This window comes from Myotis davidii, unplaced genomic scaffold (genome assembly GCF_000327345.1).
Source record: "Myotis davidii unplaced genomic scaffold, ASM32734v1 scaffold235, whole genome shotgun sequence".
In the NCBI taxonomy this organism is placed as follows: domain Eukaryota; kingdom Metazoa; phylum Chordata; class Mammalia; order Chiroptera; family Vespertilionidae; genus Myotis; species Myotis davidii.
This window is the reverse complement of record NW_006287462.1, coordinates 4,389,730-4,407,195: the sequence shown is the minus strand read 5'-3', so window position 1 is coordinate 4,407,195 and position 17,466 is coordinate 4,389,730. Positions and strand designations below refer to the sequence as shown.

At 41.1% G+C, this 17,466-nt stretch overlaps 1 protein-coding gene across 6 annotated transcripts in view; it reads left to right on the top strand.

Moving 5' to 3' along the window:
- The window catches only part of RBM47 (RNA binding motif protein 47), a 156,758-nt gene that overhangs the window by 78,324 nt on the left and 60,968 nt on the right, over positions 1-17,466 (top strand). Inside the window, exon 1 of one of the 6 annotated variants that reach the window (XM_006759310.2) lies at positions 3,512-3,568. The exons of 4 other annotated variants lie outside the window; for them this stretch is intronic. The gene's annotated coding sequence lies outside the window, so the exon portion shown is untranslated. Of the gene's footprint in view, positions 1-3,511; positions 3,569-17,466 lie in introns of those variants that run through there. One more of the 6 variants, XM_006759314.2, reaches the window with a different exon arrangement.

Below are 17,466 nucleotides of genomic sequence, written 5' to 3'. Positions count from 1 at the left end.
CCTTTAGCAGCTTCTGACCCTCCTGCTGCTTCTTCCTCTCCCGTCTCCTAGTATTCAAGGGAGGTCAAAATCCCTTTCAGAATCTGGGACCATCCTGCAGACCAAATGCATGCTGGACTCAAGGATATCCAGATTAGAAGTAGGCCACTAGAACAGACAGAGACCCTGGTCGAGGCCCAGGGAGCTACAGTGGCAGGCCCAGAGGCTGGTCTTTCTGCCCTGTCAGACCACAGCAGCTAGAAGTCCCAGGGTATACCTGCATGCTGGCGTGCCCAAAGCAATGGAGCAACAACTCAACTTAGAATTGCGTGACTGAAGTGGGAAAATGCTGCTATAAAACATGCCTGTTGTCTAGAAGGCACAGTTCTTCCTCAGGGCCACAGAATTCAGTCTCCGAGCAGCAGGAGATATCATATTTGAATACAATAGCACACCAAGTGCTGTATGTAACACGTGGAATTTTAACACCACCTACAGTGTTTAAAGTCAAGCTTCAAATTTATGGCCACAGGATAAAAGAAAAAAATGAACATAAAGCCTTCCCTGAAGAGAAGTGGGGGAATCCATACCGCCTATGAATAGATTTGTTTATGGATTTCAAAGTGAACAGGACAGATTGTCTTTGGGATAAGCAGGAAAGGCGGAGGAGGAGTGGTTGAACAGGGCCAAACAGGTTCTGAGCACAGAGCGGCAGAAAATGCGCAGGTGGCTGTTGATTTCATGCCGTGACGTGATAGTTAGCTTATTTGCCATCTTGTCTTTATAACCGACTTTTAGCATGCTCCTTTGAATAAAAAAAAAAAAAAGTAAAGCAACCCTAAACTCACAGGCCCCCACTTATTACCTGGAGTGTAATCCGTTGAGGCACTGCTTTGGATTACACTATATCTTCACATTTTTCTTCATCGAAATTCAAGTATATTACTAGACAGTGAGCACGGGACTCCATGCTGAGGGGTGCAGAGGTGGATGCTCTGGTGGCTTCGACAGCAATGGACATACACACAAATACGTGACCCCAGAGAGCCTCTAATGAGGAAAGACTCCTAGGCCAGTGATGGCGAACCTATGACACGCGTGTCAGAGGTGACACTCGAACTCATTTTTTTGGTTGATTTTTCTTTGTTAAATGGCATTTAAATATTCTATATAATAAAAGAGTAATATGCAAATCGACTGAACGGTGGAATGACCAGTCAGTGGGGAGCATGGCCAGCGAACAGGTGGCACCAGGCCAGGCAAGGCACTTGCCAGTGGGTAGAGGGAGGGGATGGTGATGGGGGTGGGGAGGCCGGAACTGTCCCTAGGGTGATGGTGGTGGTGCTGTCCCCTGATTGTCCCAGTCGCCTCCCACAGAGAGCTCCTGGACTATGAGAGGGAACAGGCCAGGCCGAGGAACACCCTCCACCACCACCCAGAGTGCATGAATTTTCATGCACTGGGCCTCTAGTATAAGATAAATATCAAAAATATAAGTCTTTGTTTTACTATGGTTGCAAATATCAAAAAATTTCTTTATGTGACACGGCACCAGAGTTAAGTTGGGGTTTTTCAAAATGCTGACACGCCGAGCTCAAAAGGTTCACCATCACTGTCCTAGGAAGTGGTCATTATCCCCAGTCATGCAGGTACGTCCTGTGGAGAGGTGCTCCTGTTGGGTTTGCCCAAGGGCACACTGGGACAGCAGGAGCGGTGAGGTGGGTTACAGGGGTCAGGTGAGACAGACTCTAAAAATAGGATAAGAGGCAGCCCAGCCCAGGGGGAAGAAGGAAGGAGATAAGAAGAGCCATCCCAGAGGAAAATAAACGGCAGTTGGCAGGGAGAACTGTTGGGACTTAAAGAGGTGCGTCTGAGGGCAGGGAGTGAGGGGGTCAGGCTTGAGCGGCAGCAGGGCAGGCCTGGCCTGAGAGCCAAGCTGAGCTTCAGTCCCAGTCCCGCCAGCATTTCCCCGTGACGTTGCCAGCTGTTGAATCTTCCTGGATCTCAGGTCTCACTTGGGTGGAATCTGTATGATAAGAACATCGGTCTTACCGCCCTCACCAAGTGGTTTAACCTGCTGCATAAAATAATCAAAGAAATGGGAGAATGAGAATTACTCTTCACCACATCCCCGTCTTCTCTCAGGGAAGCCAGGCAGAAAAGGAAGGCGGGGAAGAAGGGAGAAGGGAAGGAGAGGCCAGGATGAGACTAGAAGGCAGGTTAGGAGGCGGGAGTAAAAAAATGTGAAAGTAAAAGAGATGGCAGCCTGGGCTGGAGGCCAGGGAGGCCCCTCACCACGCCCTGAGAGGCAGATAACTGGTCATCTAGGATCCCACCCAAGACAGATTAGTGAAGTCAATTGCCCTGAGTCACAGCTCTAACCTGAGGCACCTGTAAATGAGGAAACAGAGACAAGATGGACCCATGTACTTAAGGTAGGGGGGACAAAAAAAATTGCAACTGCTCTTTAAAGATGTTTTGAAAATTGTGAAGAACAGCTCTGTGCCATTTTCTAGGTTCTCGGATTGGCACAGCTGTCTGTTCTTTGGAATATTTTCCCTGGGAAGGGGTGGGGACAAGGGAATGGGCTTTCTTACCTGCCTAACCTGGCCTTGTGTGTGGTTCTGAAACCAAAGTCAATTCTTCCTTCTCTAGATGCCCTTGGTCTCCTTTTAGTGAGCAGGTTTGGCGGTTGCTAAGTAGCACGACTTGCTTCTTTCTCAGACTGTCCTAGTCACAGTAGGTGTGTGCTGCCCACAGGGGCTTCGGACTCCAGCAACCTGGGTAGTTTCTGTAAAGCCAGGCGGGGGAATCCCTGGACACCCCCTTTATTGGTTAACCCTGGTGGTACCAAGAGGCACCTGACACTCTGGGTATGCTAATAATTCAGAGCCAGCAAGTTTCTGTTATCCTCCCGTTGTAATTGTTAACTTGAATGGAATGCAAAACTTCTGGTTTGGAGCAGAGTTGGTTTTTAACTGTGAATTTACTTGAGGGATATGGAAAATGGGAGTGCATTCTGCTTATGGTGGGAGATGGTTTATGGAAAGCGTGTGTGAATTGCAGTGGCTCTGATGATTAGAAAACGATGTAAATGTATAGTTACTGCCGTGTCTACAGACTCACTGGTGAACTGAACCCTTTAACCAACTTTTGCCTTGGACATTTTTTTAGTTTAGCAAGCTGAGACTTGCTGGGGATTAGAACAATGAGCTTATCATAAGGCCGCTTTAAGAAGAAGAAAAAACCCCACACACAACACATATACAAAACGCTAACACTTCCAGTGTCAGGGTGTACTTCTTCATGCCTTTCTGTCTGCTTACCCCCCACCGCCACCCCTTGAAATCCCCCCTCCCCCTTGTTAATAGGGCCCGCCTGTTCATTTGCATTATTGTACATCACAGGCTGTCTTTGCGACCATTATATTGTGTTCTCTCTATGGTGTTTGCTCTGAGGGTGGGACACAGGCTGTTTAGTGTCTTGTAAAACATTTACCAAAAGCACTGAGCCATGGTTTTGAAGGGCATTCCCTTGCCAGAGTGTGGGAGGAGAGAGCAGCCGCCGAAAGAGCTCCAGGTGTTTGCAGGTACTTGTCTCGTACTTTAGTATTTAGAAATGCTTAAAAATTCAGATTACATGCGATCCAGTCCCGTTCTACTGGAGGGGCGGGGGCGGTGAGGGGAGGGAAGGGGCCAAAGCAATTTCTTTGCAAGCTGTGTGTTTCGGTGGCTCACCGTCCCTGGAGAGTTGTGATCATCGGTTTCAGGCAAATGTTTTCAGTTTTACTAGAGAGACTAGCATGTCAGGGAGAGTGAGTTAACATCTACCTGCGCCTGAGGTTTGTCAGTGTCTGGATCGGATGTTAGCGGCGTTTGCTTGAGCACAGAATCCAGGACCAGGTGTGGCGTCCCTGGGAGCCGACGTGTAACCTTGTGATTTGCACTTCAGTGTGCCCCGTGACGCATTCCAGTAAAAGCTTTCGCTAAATGGTGGCTCTGGTTTCATGAAAATACTTTTAAACTTTCTTTCCTCCCCCACCCCGTCCTGTTAAATTTCGACTAGATAACAAATTAAAGGTCAGCTTAAAAGGCTGCTTCTTATCTTCAAATATGTGTTTTTTAGAATGCGTTCGGTGCTAGAAACGACTCATACGCTGGTCCTAGATAGTTTTGGAGGAACTAGTGACTAAATACAACTTGGAAATATTGCATATTTATTTTTTAGCTGGTTTTGTTGCAGAAAATATTTTCATTAAAAGAAAATAAGAGCATATATAATAAAATGGAGCCTTAATCAAATGTTTACCTTTGAGCAATTGTCGTGATACGTCAGCCATGTTATTAGTGGCTAAAACCCCAATAGTGAATAGGAAAATCTAGAAAAAGAATAGCTCCAGAAGATTCCTCTAGTGGCCACCTTCTGGGGAAATAAGCTGCGTTGTAATGTACGCAGTATGGCAAACAGGGACTCTGGCCATTGACTGGGTCTGATGGCAGGAGGCATAAAAATGAAGACAGTGCTGAAGTTTAAGAGCCCATGGATTATGAGAGAACTTGATTTGGGTACATTTTTGCCCCGTGACGGGCAGTAAGAAGCCAGCAGTCCTTCTCCCGACAAGTTCCCACTCATGGCAAAACGGCTGGGAGAAATGGTTGTTTTAAAATTGGAGGAAACTTCCTTCATGGGCAGAACTTCACTGTGGCTTTGTGTGTTTAGGCAAATAGGACGAGATCTAACAGACTGTGGAAGGCTAGCGCCTCTGACTGCTTGTGTATGGGTGTCCGAAAATTGAGTCACTACCCTGATCACGGAAAGCTTGTCACTTCTGACAAGGAAAGGAACCTTTTCTTACCGCTGAGATTTCGAAATAGTGGTAAGAATACTTGCTCTGTACTTGTTTGTTTCATAGAAGCACTTAGATTGCTGAATCTTTTGACCTTCTGTGAAACCACGTACTATCAAAACATAGACCCTGCACAGTGAAGGGGATCGATGCCGGTTTAAGTTTGGAATTGTATCAGAGGAACAGAAAGATTCTGAAAAAAAAAAGTCTAAAAATAAATCACTTCCAGATATTTGTCATTCCTCATTTCCCTTTATTTCACTGGGAAAATCTCTATTTGGTGTTTCTTCATTTAGCTTTTTCAAATTTCAAGTCTCAAAGATCTATATGAAACTATAAGAAACCTCGATCACCAAAAGCTACATCCATATCTCATGTTATGGGTTCTTGCCGTTACATGATAGTTGGCTGATAGATCAAGTCACGTATCAAACTAAGCCCTGAATAACTTGGCCCATATCTCTGGCATTTAAAACTTTGCTGCTGCCCTAACCGGTTTGGCTCAGTAGATAGAGCTTCGGCCTGAGGACTGAAGGGTCCCAGGTTTGATTCCGGTCAAGGGCATGTACCTTGGTTGCGGGCACATCCCCAGTAGGGGGTGTGCAGGAGGCAGCTGGTCGATGTTTCTCTCTCATCGATGTTTCTAACTCTCTATCCCTCTCCCTTCCTCTCTGTAAAAAATCAATAAAATATATTTTTAAAAAAACTTTGCTGCTATTACATGGGATATGTAATAATGCTTCTCTATCAGGCTGGTTTCACACGGCATATAATTGAGTAAAGTCTCTCTATGAAGGCTGCTATCTGTTCCGTCTGTCCTTTAGACTGTGAGTTCTTGCTTTGTAATGTAATGCTCTGGAAACAATAATGGGCCCCAAGTGAGGTGGCAGTTTGCAACATGCAGTAATGCCCAAGGAATCAGGGCAGTTTGGGCTTGGACAGAGCTGTCACACAAAGGCATGGTTGGGTAACAATCTTTCAAGGTGATAGTAATGACTGTGCCAGAAAAGTCACATTTGTGTGAGTTTGGGCCAGAACTATGAAGGCAAAATGGAGGGGTCACCAGGATGAGTTGGGTATTTTTGGCTGGTTTTGTTTCAGCAGGTTGAAATAAAAACTGAACCTGTGCAGGTTAGCTGAGCAATTACTACAAATCCTTCACTTGACTAGAAACCCAAGGTCTTAAGTAAGGCAAACACAGCAGCCAAAAGTAATGCCATGAAGTCTACCAGGACCTCACCCAGTGCCTATTGCCTGTTGGTTTAAACATCTTTTAATAAAGTCCAGTACACAGTACATCAGAACTCTTCCTCTTAGTTGGCTATCACTCACGATTCATTCATTCAACCAATACTTAGGTCTCACCCTGGGCTAGATTTTCATCTCAGTTCTTAGATGTCATTTCCTCAAGGTGTCCTTTGGAACCCCCTAAATTCGGTCCAATACTTCCCCCTTTAAGATAGTTATCACACTTGCTTTAAGCTAAGATGTAAGTCTCCGTAGGTAAAGAGTGTCTCATTCACAACTATATTTCCAGTGCTTAGCACTTACTTGACTTAATCCTGTTACATAAAGTTTTCTTCAAAAAAATAGGTGCCAAATATATGAATAAAGGAATAAGAGAAAGTAAATGAGAAGGACCAGGATGGTTAGAGGTAGCCATTGCAACAGTGAAAAATAGCACCAGATAACAGGGAAGGGGCAGAACGTACAGGAGCCTTGAAGCTGTCCCTCCATTTCAGCCCAGCTCAACCATTTACATTTCTAAGGATAACTTTGGTTCGCCAAGAAGAATGTACTCAGTAGCATCTGTTTAAAATAATAGGGAAGACTACAAATCATTTTATAAAGATTTTTATCCAAGAAAGTAATAGTTTTCTTACTTCAATACTTAAATTCAGTTATTTTGGAAAATTTCATATATGACTAATCTTTATTCCTACAGTGATGAGGTACCAATGAATACATTTCTCACTCATGTAAATGTAAAAAGAGAATGGAAGATTGCATAAAAGGAACTTTGTGTAATAGGATTAAGTCAAGTAAGTGCTTTGAAAAAATAATATTTTAAGCATTATATATTGAGTTTTAAAGGCAGTAAAATGCACAACTCTTGAGTATACAAATTGATGAATTTCACACACACACACACGCCCGTTTGCAGGTGACCATTATTCAGACTTCCATCACCATAGATGAGCTCTGGTTGTTCTTGAACTTCATAAAAATGGAATCATTCAGCATATGCTCAATTGTATCCGGCTCCTTTTACTCAACCTTATGTCTTACGATATTCATCCACATTGTTTCATGTAGCTGTAATTTATTATTTCGTTGATGCATAGTATTCCTTTGTAAGAATGGGCCACAGTTTAATAAATTTGGGAGGAACTGAAAAAATGATGATAAGAGCTGAAAATCCTTGTGTGCCAGCTCTTTAAAGTTAAATGATCTCATAAAGGGTGCGGTGGAAACGTTATCACCTGAAATGGTGGAAGGAGAGGAATCTATTTCTGGGAGTGTATTTGCCAAGCACTCTGCATGGGCTGTTCATTCACACTGGAACCATTGCCCATGGAGGCAGCGGCCCCTGTTTTGCAGATGAGGAAACTGAGCCTGAGAAAAGATTCATGACTTCACTTTTGGGCTGAACTAAACACACAAGCTGTTAGCTGTAGCAGACAGAGATCCGGTCCTGGCAAAGGTGACGCTAGGTGGCTGCTGAGGCTGTACCACCTCCTAACGAAGCCCGGGCTTTTATATAATAGTACGCACTTGTGTATGTCCTGTCAGAAGCCAGCCATTGGTTTCCCCACTTCACTGCTTAATATACTGTGACCTGGTGTCGCTTCTGAGCAGCACGTTTGGAGCCTTTGATCAGGGGCGGGCTCACCTTCTTTTATGAATATATTTTTTGCATATGAATAATTTATTTTCAGATGCACATGGTATATATTCTAAAGTCTATATTTAGAATATTTTTGAGGTTTTTCTTTTTAAAGATTAGATATTAATATTTGTGCACAAAGATGTATTCAGTCTCCATAGGAAAGGTTGGTAAATTTCAAGTTAGAATTGCTGAGAAATTTTCGGGGAGGCATATGTCAGGTCTTTCAAAGTGGGGTTTGAAGTACTTTAAACTCTAACTCAGAGGGCTCTGCATACTGACCCAGTAGGTGTTAAAGTCTCTGATTCAACTGACCGTCTCAGAAATGAACAAAGTTTCAAAATGTCCTTTTCATTACTATCTTCCTCGATTTTCCATTCTACAAATATATGCATTTATAATCACAAATATTCTATTCCTACTTCAAAAGTTACCACCACCTTCTAAATGTGCTTCATTTAGAATAACAAAAGGGAGTATATGCCTTTTGGAATATTTTTGTAGCTGTGGATGAAAGAAGTTAGGCTTTTTGAAATATATTTTTATTGATTTCAGAGTGGAAGAGGGAGATAGAAACATCAATGATGAGAGAGTATCATTGATCAACTGCTTCCTGCACACCCCCTCCTGGGGATTGAGCCTGCAACCTGAGCATGTGCCCTTGACCGGAATTGAACCCGGGACCTTCCAGTCCGCAGTCCAATGGTCTATCCACTGAGCCAAACCAGATAGGGCAAGAAGTTATGTTTTTAACTTCACATTAAAATCACGAGGCACATCGGTGTGGCCGGGCTGTCATTTCAGGGCGGCTGCAGATAAGCTGGTGAGCCCACCCTTCGCAATGGAAGACAAGAACATATCCCAGTAGCACCTCAGTCAAATATTTTAAGTCACTTCTAGAAAGAGCAAGAGGTGCCCAGAATCTTTGCTTCAAAAGCTTCATTATTTTCACATTAGTAGAAAGCCCCTTGCAAAGTGGTCATCAAAGATTAGAGTTGATTCTTTTTAACCTTATGAGGAACATAAAGTATTGGAACATAACCACAGGAATAATACTTTGCATTTGTATGCTTTTAAAAATATTTTCTCAAATAATTTTTGTGGTTACCTTTAAAAGGAATTCTGAGATGTAAAATATACTCATTTTGTATATGAGAAAGCTGAAATAGAAGCCTTTTCCATGTGGCACTTACTTTTCCACACATCTCCCATCTCCGGCTGTTACTGTTAGGATTAACTGAGATGCTGTGCAGTGTGTGAGAGCATCTGGCACATCATGGGTGTCCAGTGGCTCTTAGTTTACCTTCCCTCAAGCAGGATTCCCTGGAAGGAAGTTTGCACATAAGAACGCAGCTGGACTTTTAACACTGAGTTTAGAAGATTGAACACTGTCACAAGGGACTTTTTTCTTTTCTTTAAGGATCATGAAACATCAACATTTAAATGAGCCATTGTTAAAGTAAGTGCCACCTCTGTGTCAATCACAAATGCAAACTTGGACTCTGAGTAGAAACAAGGGCTTTCATTCTGCTTTTCTAATAAAATGGCTTCTTATTATAAAGCCGTAGAAAGGCCTATTTTTACTTTTTCCAATTAATATTACTTATTTCCAATTCATTTCCAGTTTAATTTTTAAATTAAAAATGTTAGAGCAATTCATGTGTACAGTCCCTGATGTTGTTTGATAAAATGCCAGAGAAAGTAAGATTGTACATTGAAGGTGTAAGACATGGGCATCTACATACACACGTACATACACCCACACACATGATTTAATATAATCCCATGTATAATGTGATGAGGGCTTCATTTGCCACATAAAATGATAGTTAAGTATTTTAACTGGAATTTTAAAATGAAATTGAATTCTCTAGAAAACATTATCAGGCTCTGAGGGGGTGGAAAGACACTTGACCAGGAATCAAGGAATTGATCCATTCTGGGTCTTCCTCCGAGCCAGTTCTGTGACTTTGAGAAACTTCTTCGAGCTTTGAGCTGCTCCCTCAGCTGTAGCCCCCTCACATTATACGTTGCTCAGGAGTATTCTGTTGTTTGCGCAATGAAGTGTTTCGTTTTTAATTCTAGGAAATAACATTGAACTTCAATATCAACAGATCCTAGTATCTATGAAGTTCATAGTCCAACCCACTCTTTATCTTTGCAATAAGAAAAATTAAGAAATCTTTTTCATTTTTATGATTTGCCTTCAGAAGCGGGTAGTCCTTGGCCCTTCCTAAGCATTCTTTGATAAAGAACCTGCTATTTACAAATATCTCAAAAATGACCTATTTCTGGTCCACAAAAAAAAAATGTGTGAACAAAATAAGGAGTGTAATGTGAACTAATTAAGTTAATGGGGATAATTTTTGGTGGGGAGAGATTTTTGACACAAAGAAGTAATCTAGTATTCTATTAATTCATTATCCTAGTAACAAGACCCTATGATAGAATCTGAGAGGAAAAACGACAGAAAAAAAAAAGTAGTAAGAAACAGTCTAATTCACAAAAGAGAAATATGGGTGTATAACACAAGGAGGAACGCTGACATCACAAATAACCTGCAAATTAAAGCAACAGTGAGCTTACCATTTCCTTGCCATGAAAGAATCTTGTATCATCAGAGTGGCATATAAAAAATGTTATTTCTGCCGTAGCCGGTTTGGCTCAGTGGACAGAGCATCGGCCTGTGGACTGAAGGGTCCTTGGTTCGATTCCGGTCAAGGGCACATGCCTGGGGTGCAGGCTCGGTCCCCAGTAGGGGTCGTGCAGAAGACAGCCAATCAATGATTCTCTCTCATCATTGATGTTTCTATCTCTCCCTTCCTCTCTGAAATCAATAAAAAGTATATTTAAATAATAATAATAAATAATATTGTTTCTAAAAATAACTACTGAAATTTAAAATCTCCTGCTGGCGAATCTATAAGATAATGACAGTAAACACTGTCCAAGGTGAAGGGCAGCAGAAAGCAGTGACCATGGGGAGATTACTGACCTTCCAATTGTATGCTGCTAGTAGGGCTTTTCAAGCTCTTGGATTCTGAGCTTTTTCAGAATGTCCAGGGCTGTCACTACTTGTGCCCATGGCTTCCCCTTTGCTCCGCCCACTCCCAAGGCAAACCTGCAGTTCGCCAGTCATGAGTAATCCTCAGGCATGATCTGAGTGTACCTTCTCCTCCCAGTTCCCACCTCCTGCTGCTGGCTATCAGCACCACCCAAAATCTCCCCAGACCTCGCCTCCACCTGGCCTCCTGCTCTGAGATCACCGGCAGGGAGGACTCCCCTGCCCAGTGCAGACACATCAGATCTCTATTACGTCTGTTCTGCCCTCTCGGCTTTAGGTTCTGATTTTAAGTCTTTGTAGTTCTTGTTTCAAAGTCAAGGCGTGAAAAAAAATAAAGGAAGATATAAATATCAGGTGTTAGTCACTGATATGTCTGTCTAAGCTTAACAAATCCAACTTTTTCTCAAGTTCTGTATCATTGAGCACTGACTGATTCACACGTAGTCATTAACGTCTCTCCCTGCCATGCCACCCCTCCCTACCAGATGAGAAAAATACCATCTTAGCCAGGGAGCACATTTTTCAACAGCTCTTGGGGAGTCCAGTCCACTTCCTCCTTCATGCTTGACTTCCCCTCAATTCAAGCCAGGCTGGAGTCATCGAATGAAGATCTGCACTTCTTTTTCTGAACAAAGTAACAAGAACTCATCAAACAAATATGCTTGGGAAATACGTCAACAGTAGTTACGGTACAGCAGGTGACTTGCCCAACTTGGCATCTCCACCAAGACGTCAGACAGGCAAACGCGGACCACGTTAGTGTCTAAGACTATCTGGGTGGAAATGTTGAACTGGGGAAGGCAGGCGATGGGTGGAGAGTAAGTGTGTGTGCGCTGGGGCTTGTAGGGAAGGTGTATGTGTAGTCACTGGAAGTGGTTTTGTGGGTACTTAATGCTGGTGCAGGGAGGGAATTCAGCCTCTGGAGAGGAGGAGCTAGACTGAAAAAAAAAATCATTTGAGCTACTGAGCTTCAGTTAACTTTCATCTGACTCTATTTTACTGTTTTTTAAAAATTTGTAATCCTCACCCGAAGGCATGTTTTTATTGATCAGAGAGAGAGAGAGAGAAACATCAATGTGAGAAACATTGATCCGTTGCCTCCCATACACACCCCAATTGGGGAATGAACCTGAAACCTGGATATGTGCCCTGATGGGGAATCAAACCTACAACCTTTCTGGAGTATGGGACGCTGCTCCAACCAAGTTATCTGGCTAGGGCTCATCTGACTCTTTATTAAATCTTGGAAAAGTTGGCCAAGAATTTTAAGTGCGTTAAATGGAAAAGGCATTGATTACATTCGCTCCTTGTCCTCTACCAAAGTGGATACAACATTTCTAAGACTTACTGGTCTGACTCTACCCCAAATCTATTGTCCAGGAGCTGCCCTGTCAATCTAGCTAGACCTGTGTTTTCCAACCTGGCCGCCAGTAGCCACAGGCAATGCGGCTGTTTCAATTTAATTAATTCAAATTAAATGAAATAAATAATTTAGTTCCGTGTTTGCACATTTCAGATGTTCAGTTGCATGTGCTTAGTAGCTACTGCACTGGACAGTGCAGATAAAAATGTTTCCCTCATCACAGAAAATTCTGTTGGACAGCACTGATCTAGATGCTTGTTTTCAGGATCTGACAGTATGAAGTATGGGCTGTGCATCCCCCTAGCCCAGTGGTTCTCAACCTGTGGGTCACGACCCCTTTGGGGGTCGAACGACCCTTTCACAGGGGTTGCCTAAATACATCCTGCATATCAGATATTTACATGACGATTCATAACAGCAGCAAAATTACAGTTATGAAGTAGCAACGAAAATAATTTTATGGTTGGAGGTCACCACAACATAAGGAACTGTATTAAAGGGTCGCGGCATTAGGAAGGTTGAGAACCACTGCTCTACGCAATGAGGGAGATTATGATGAGAAACATCGACCAGCTGCCTCCTGCACACCTCCTACTCGGGATGTGCCCGCAACCAAGGTACATGCCCTTGACCGGAATCGAACCTGGGACCCTTCAGTCCGCAGGCCGACGCTCTATCCACTGAGCCAAACCGGTTTTGGCCATTTCACTCTTCATGATAAACAAAACCATCAGCTGAGCTTGTATGCACATTTGGACTCTGAGTTAAAATTTCACTCCCCTGGGATCTCTTGTTTTATATTGCTGTCATTTTTCGACGTTGTGAAATTCAATGAAGAATGTAACTTGTTACCAGAAACCAGTTTAAATATTGACCTTGCAGACATTTCTTCAAAACCTAGAACTTGAAATTTATAAACAAGTGAAACCTGAAAAAGAGACGTGATACAGAAGCAAAGAATGTCAAGGACTGTACTCCGTGTTTTCTGTGATGGATTAGTTACTGGAAAGCTGTGGTTATAGGAAAACCTGGAAAACCTAGTAAACCATCAAGTGTTAAAGGTATTGAAGAAGCATAAGAGAATATTGGGATAGATCATTTTGTAAAGAAAAGGATTATTTTGTTAGGTGACATAAACCTCCTTCCAGTTCATCTGTTTGGTAAATTCAGGAGCTCATGTGTTGTGTGGTTATCTTAATAAGGCTAAGTTCATTAAATACAAAATTAAGTCCCGTTGTTTAGGGTCAAGTAGATGAACATCTTATTGGTTATATTTCTCTCTTAAAAATTTTTTCTGGTTGCATTTCTATTTTATTTGATTCTCACTTGAGGATATTTTTTCCATTGATTTTAAAAATATATATATTTTTATTGATTTTTTACAGAGCGGAAGGGAGAGGGATAGAGAGTTAGAAACATCAATGAGAGAGAAACATCAATCAGCTGCCTCCTGCACACCCACTACTGGGGATGTGCCCACAACCAAGGTAAATGCCTTTGACCGGAATCAAACCTGGGACCCTTCAGTCCGCAGGCCGACGCTCTCCACTGAGCGTCAAACCATCTAGGGCAACTCATTTTTTAATTTACACTGCTAGATGCAAATTTTTGCATTTAGCACCTGCACTCTGTAAATGGTTGACGTGAGAGTGGCTGGGCATAGAACCTGTAACCAACCTGCAACCAACGTATGTGCCCTTGACCAGGAATCGAATCCACAATCCTTTGGTCCATGGGCTGGTGCTCTAACCACTGAGCCAAGCCAACCAGGGTTTTGGTTGCATTTCTTAATACACCCTGCATATCATATATTTACATTACAGTCATATGTAATATGACCATAACCATGTGTCATAAATGTTTAGGCGTAGGTAATAGCTGTGGAGGTTTTTTTGTTTTTTCCTAAAGGTTTTTAAGGGTATGATGCCATCTTTATATTTTAAAAAAATGTATTTATACTTGTAATTATAATACTATGGAGTTTGCAAAAGAGACATTTATTGAATGATTGATTGAATGAATGAATGAATGGATGGATGGATGAATGCTATCTCTAATTTAATATGACTAGTCCACTGATTCTCAAACCTGCAGTTATGACCTGAATGTTTCTAATTCATTCAAAGGAGAATTCTAATGTAAAGGAGCTTACATTAAATTTTTAATATTTTAGTAACAAATTGAGCTTACATTCACTTTAACTTTAAAAAAGGAAATCTATTATAACAGTACTTTTAATGAAAGAGGTGTGATATTACATCTATGACAGAGTGTTATAATTTCAAATTTTTAGGACTAGCCATTTGATTTTTGTAGTCTTAATATAAGTGTGTACTAATTGGTTTCAAAGAACATTTAAAATTTTATATTTGCTTTGAAGTTTAGAGGGAATAAATATAATAAATTCCAATATGCCCATTGAACAGATTTAGTGGCTTTAAAGATTTTGCTGTGCTGTGACATCATTCGCTCCCCCTTCATTTTAAAAGTTTTTTTTAAAGCAAATCAAAGACATCTATTTTTATTTCTAGTACTTTAATATGCATCTTTTAAAATATGGCAATATTTTTATATAATCACCATGTCATGATCGTACCTAACAAAATTAACAGTAATTCCTTGTTATCATCTAATACCCAGCTCACATATACTTTCCAGTGGTCTTAATAATTTCTTTTTACCGCTGGTTTCTCATTAGGTTCCCCAGAGAATGCTTGTTTTAAGTATCTTTTTCACCAACATTTTATTATTATAATGTCAAACATACAGCAAATTTGAATTTTATGGTGAACACTCACATACCCCAAATCTAGATTCTGCCATATTTTGCTATACTTGCTTTATATGTATCTGCCCATCAATCCATTTCTCTATCCATGAATTCATGATATTTTTTGATGGCCTTCAAAATAAATTGCTGAACATTGGACACTTCTCCTGCAATACTTTGTTAACTAAAATTCAATATTTGTTTACAGTTTTTTAAAGACAAAGTTTGCATATAATGAAATGCACAAGTCTTAGGCATACATTTACTGAGCCTCAACAAAGGCATGCCCTTGTGTAACCCGCGTCCCCAGCATGATAAAGAAATACTCTTCGTGCCCCCACCAAGTCAATCCCTGCCCTACCCCCTACCTCCCACTGATGTGAAATTTTTCCACTACATGTTAGTTTTTCCTGTTTTAGAATTTCATGTAAATGGAATTCACTCAGTATGTACTCTTTTTGGTGTAAGACCCCTTTTACTCCTAATGTTATGCTAATGAGCTAGATCCATTATGTTTCATGTATCTGATTTTTTCTGTTCCTGTGTAGCATTTCATTGTATGACATATCACAGTTTGTTTATCCGTTCCCCTATTGATAGATGACTAAGATGTTTTAAGTTTTAGGCTATTATAAATAACACTGCCATAAACATGCTTTTAAACATATATATATTTTTTAAAAAATATATATACACACACACACACACATACACACACACACATGCACACATATATATACACATTTATATACACATTTAAAATGAAGGGGGAGCGAATGATGTCACAGCACAGTGGGAGAGTGGGAGAGAGAGATAGAAAGAAACATCAATGAGAGAGAACCATCTATTGGCTGCCTCCTGTACACCCCCCACTGGAGATTGAGCCCGCAACCTGGCATGTGCCCTGACCGAGAATTAAACCATGATGTCCTGGTTCATGGGTTGATGCTCAACAACTGAGCCAAACCAGCTAGGCTGCTATAAACATTCTTTTTTTAAATTGTTATTAATATATTTGTATTGATTTCAGAGAGGAAGGGCGAGGGGGAGAGAGAGAGAAACATCAATGATGAGAAAAAATCATTGATCGGCTACCCCCTCCCCGCCCCCCCCCCCCACTGGGGATTGAGCTGGCAACCTGGGCATGTGCCCTGACCAGGAATCGAACCCTGGAGCCTTCTGTCCGCAGGCTCTCTATCCATTGAACCAAACCAGCTAGGGCTATAAACATTCTTGTATAAGACTTTGTGAACACGTTTTTATTTCTCTTGGATGAATACCTAGGAATACAGATACATTTTAAAATAAAATGAAGCTTTTAACCAGAATATTAACACATGGCATAACTAATTATTAATCTTCATTATTATGATATTTAAAAACTTCACCTAGCTGGATAAACTCATAATGCTCAATTTTGAAGAGCATGACCTATAAATTGCAGTGTTTCATCAATAAATTGGACACCTGATTCCTTAAGACAGCGGTTCTCAACCTGTGGGTCATGACCCCTTGGGGGTCGAATGACCCTTTCACAGAGTCACCTAAGACCATTGGAAAACACATATATAATTACATATTGTTTTTGTGATTAATCACTATGCTTTAATTATGTTCAATTTGTAACAATGAAAATACATCCTGCATATCAGATATTTACATGACGATTCATAACAGTAGCAAAATTACAGTTATGAAGTAGCAACAAAAATAATTTTATGGTTGGGGGTCACCATAACATGAGGAACTGTATTAAAGGGTCGTGGCATTAGAAAGGTTGAGAACCACTGCCTTAAAACATTAGTGGGCTTTTGAGCTAACAGAAAATAACTATCGCAATGCCACTTGAATTATAAATTGATTTGGAATCAATCATAAAATGAATTTTACATGAAGTTTGGATTGAGGGAAAGGAAATTTGACCTTCAGTCCTGCCCTACCACTAACTAATAGCTTTGTCACCCTGTGAAATAATCCAGTCACCACCAGGAAATGAGCTGTTGAGCTAGATGATCTCTAAGGTGTGTTTCAAGTCAGCAAACATTTCTCAAGTTTGTGCTAAGCTTTGAGGACACAGGTAGAAATAAGACAAATCTTTTGGTCTTCAAGGTGTTTATAGCCTAGAACTGCTAGTTGTGTTCTCCAGCTGTGACGTGCCTGTTGTATTGCTGATTCATTATGTACCTCCTGTTGGGCAAAGCGCAGTATACTCAATAGATGAATGAAAGGATGGAAGCAATATCAAGACATTATATCTATGGTCAGCAATGTACCTATAACCAGCCATAATGTAGACACAATATGTTGTAAGGAAGTGTGCTTGGGGAACAACAGAGGGAAATGATTAAATAAGATGTGATTCTGAAGTTGTAATTGCTTCCTCACAGAGTTTTTAGGGAGAAAAGTGTCTAAATAAACAGCAACCTCATTTCTTTTTTCTTTTTTTAAATTGAGGTAAAGTTGGGATATAACAGACTAGTTTCAGGTATACAGCATAATTTGATCGTTTTGTTTTTGTTAGTCCTCACCTAAGGATATTTTTCCAATGATTTTTAGG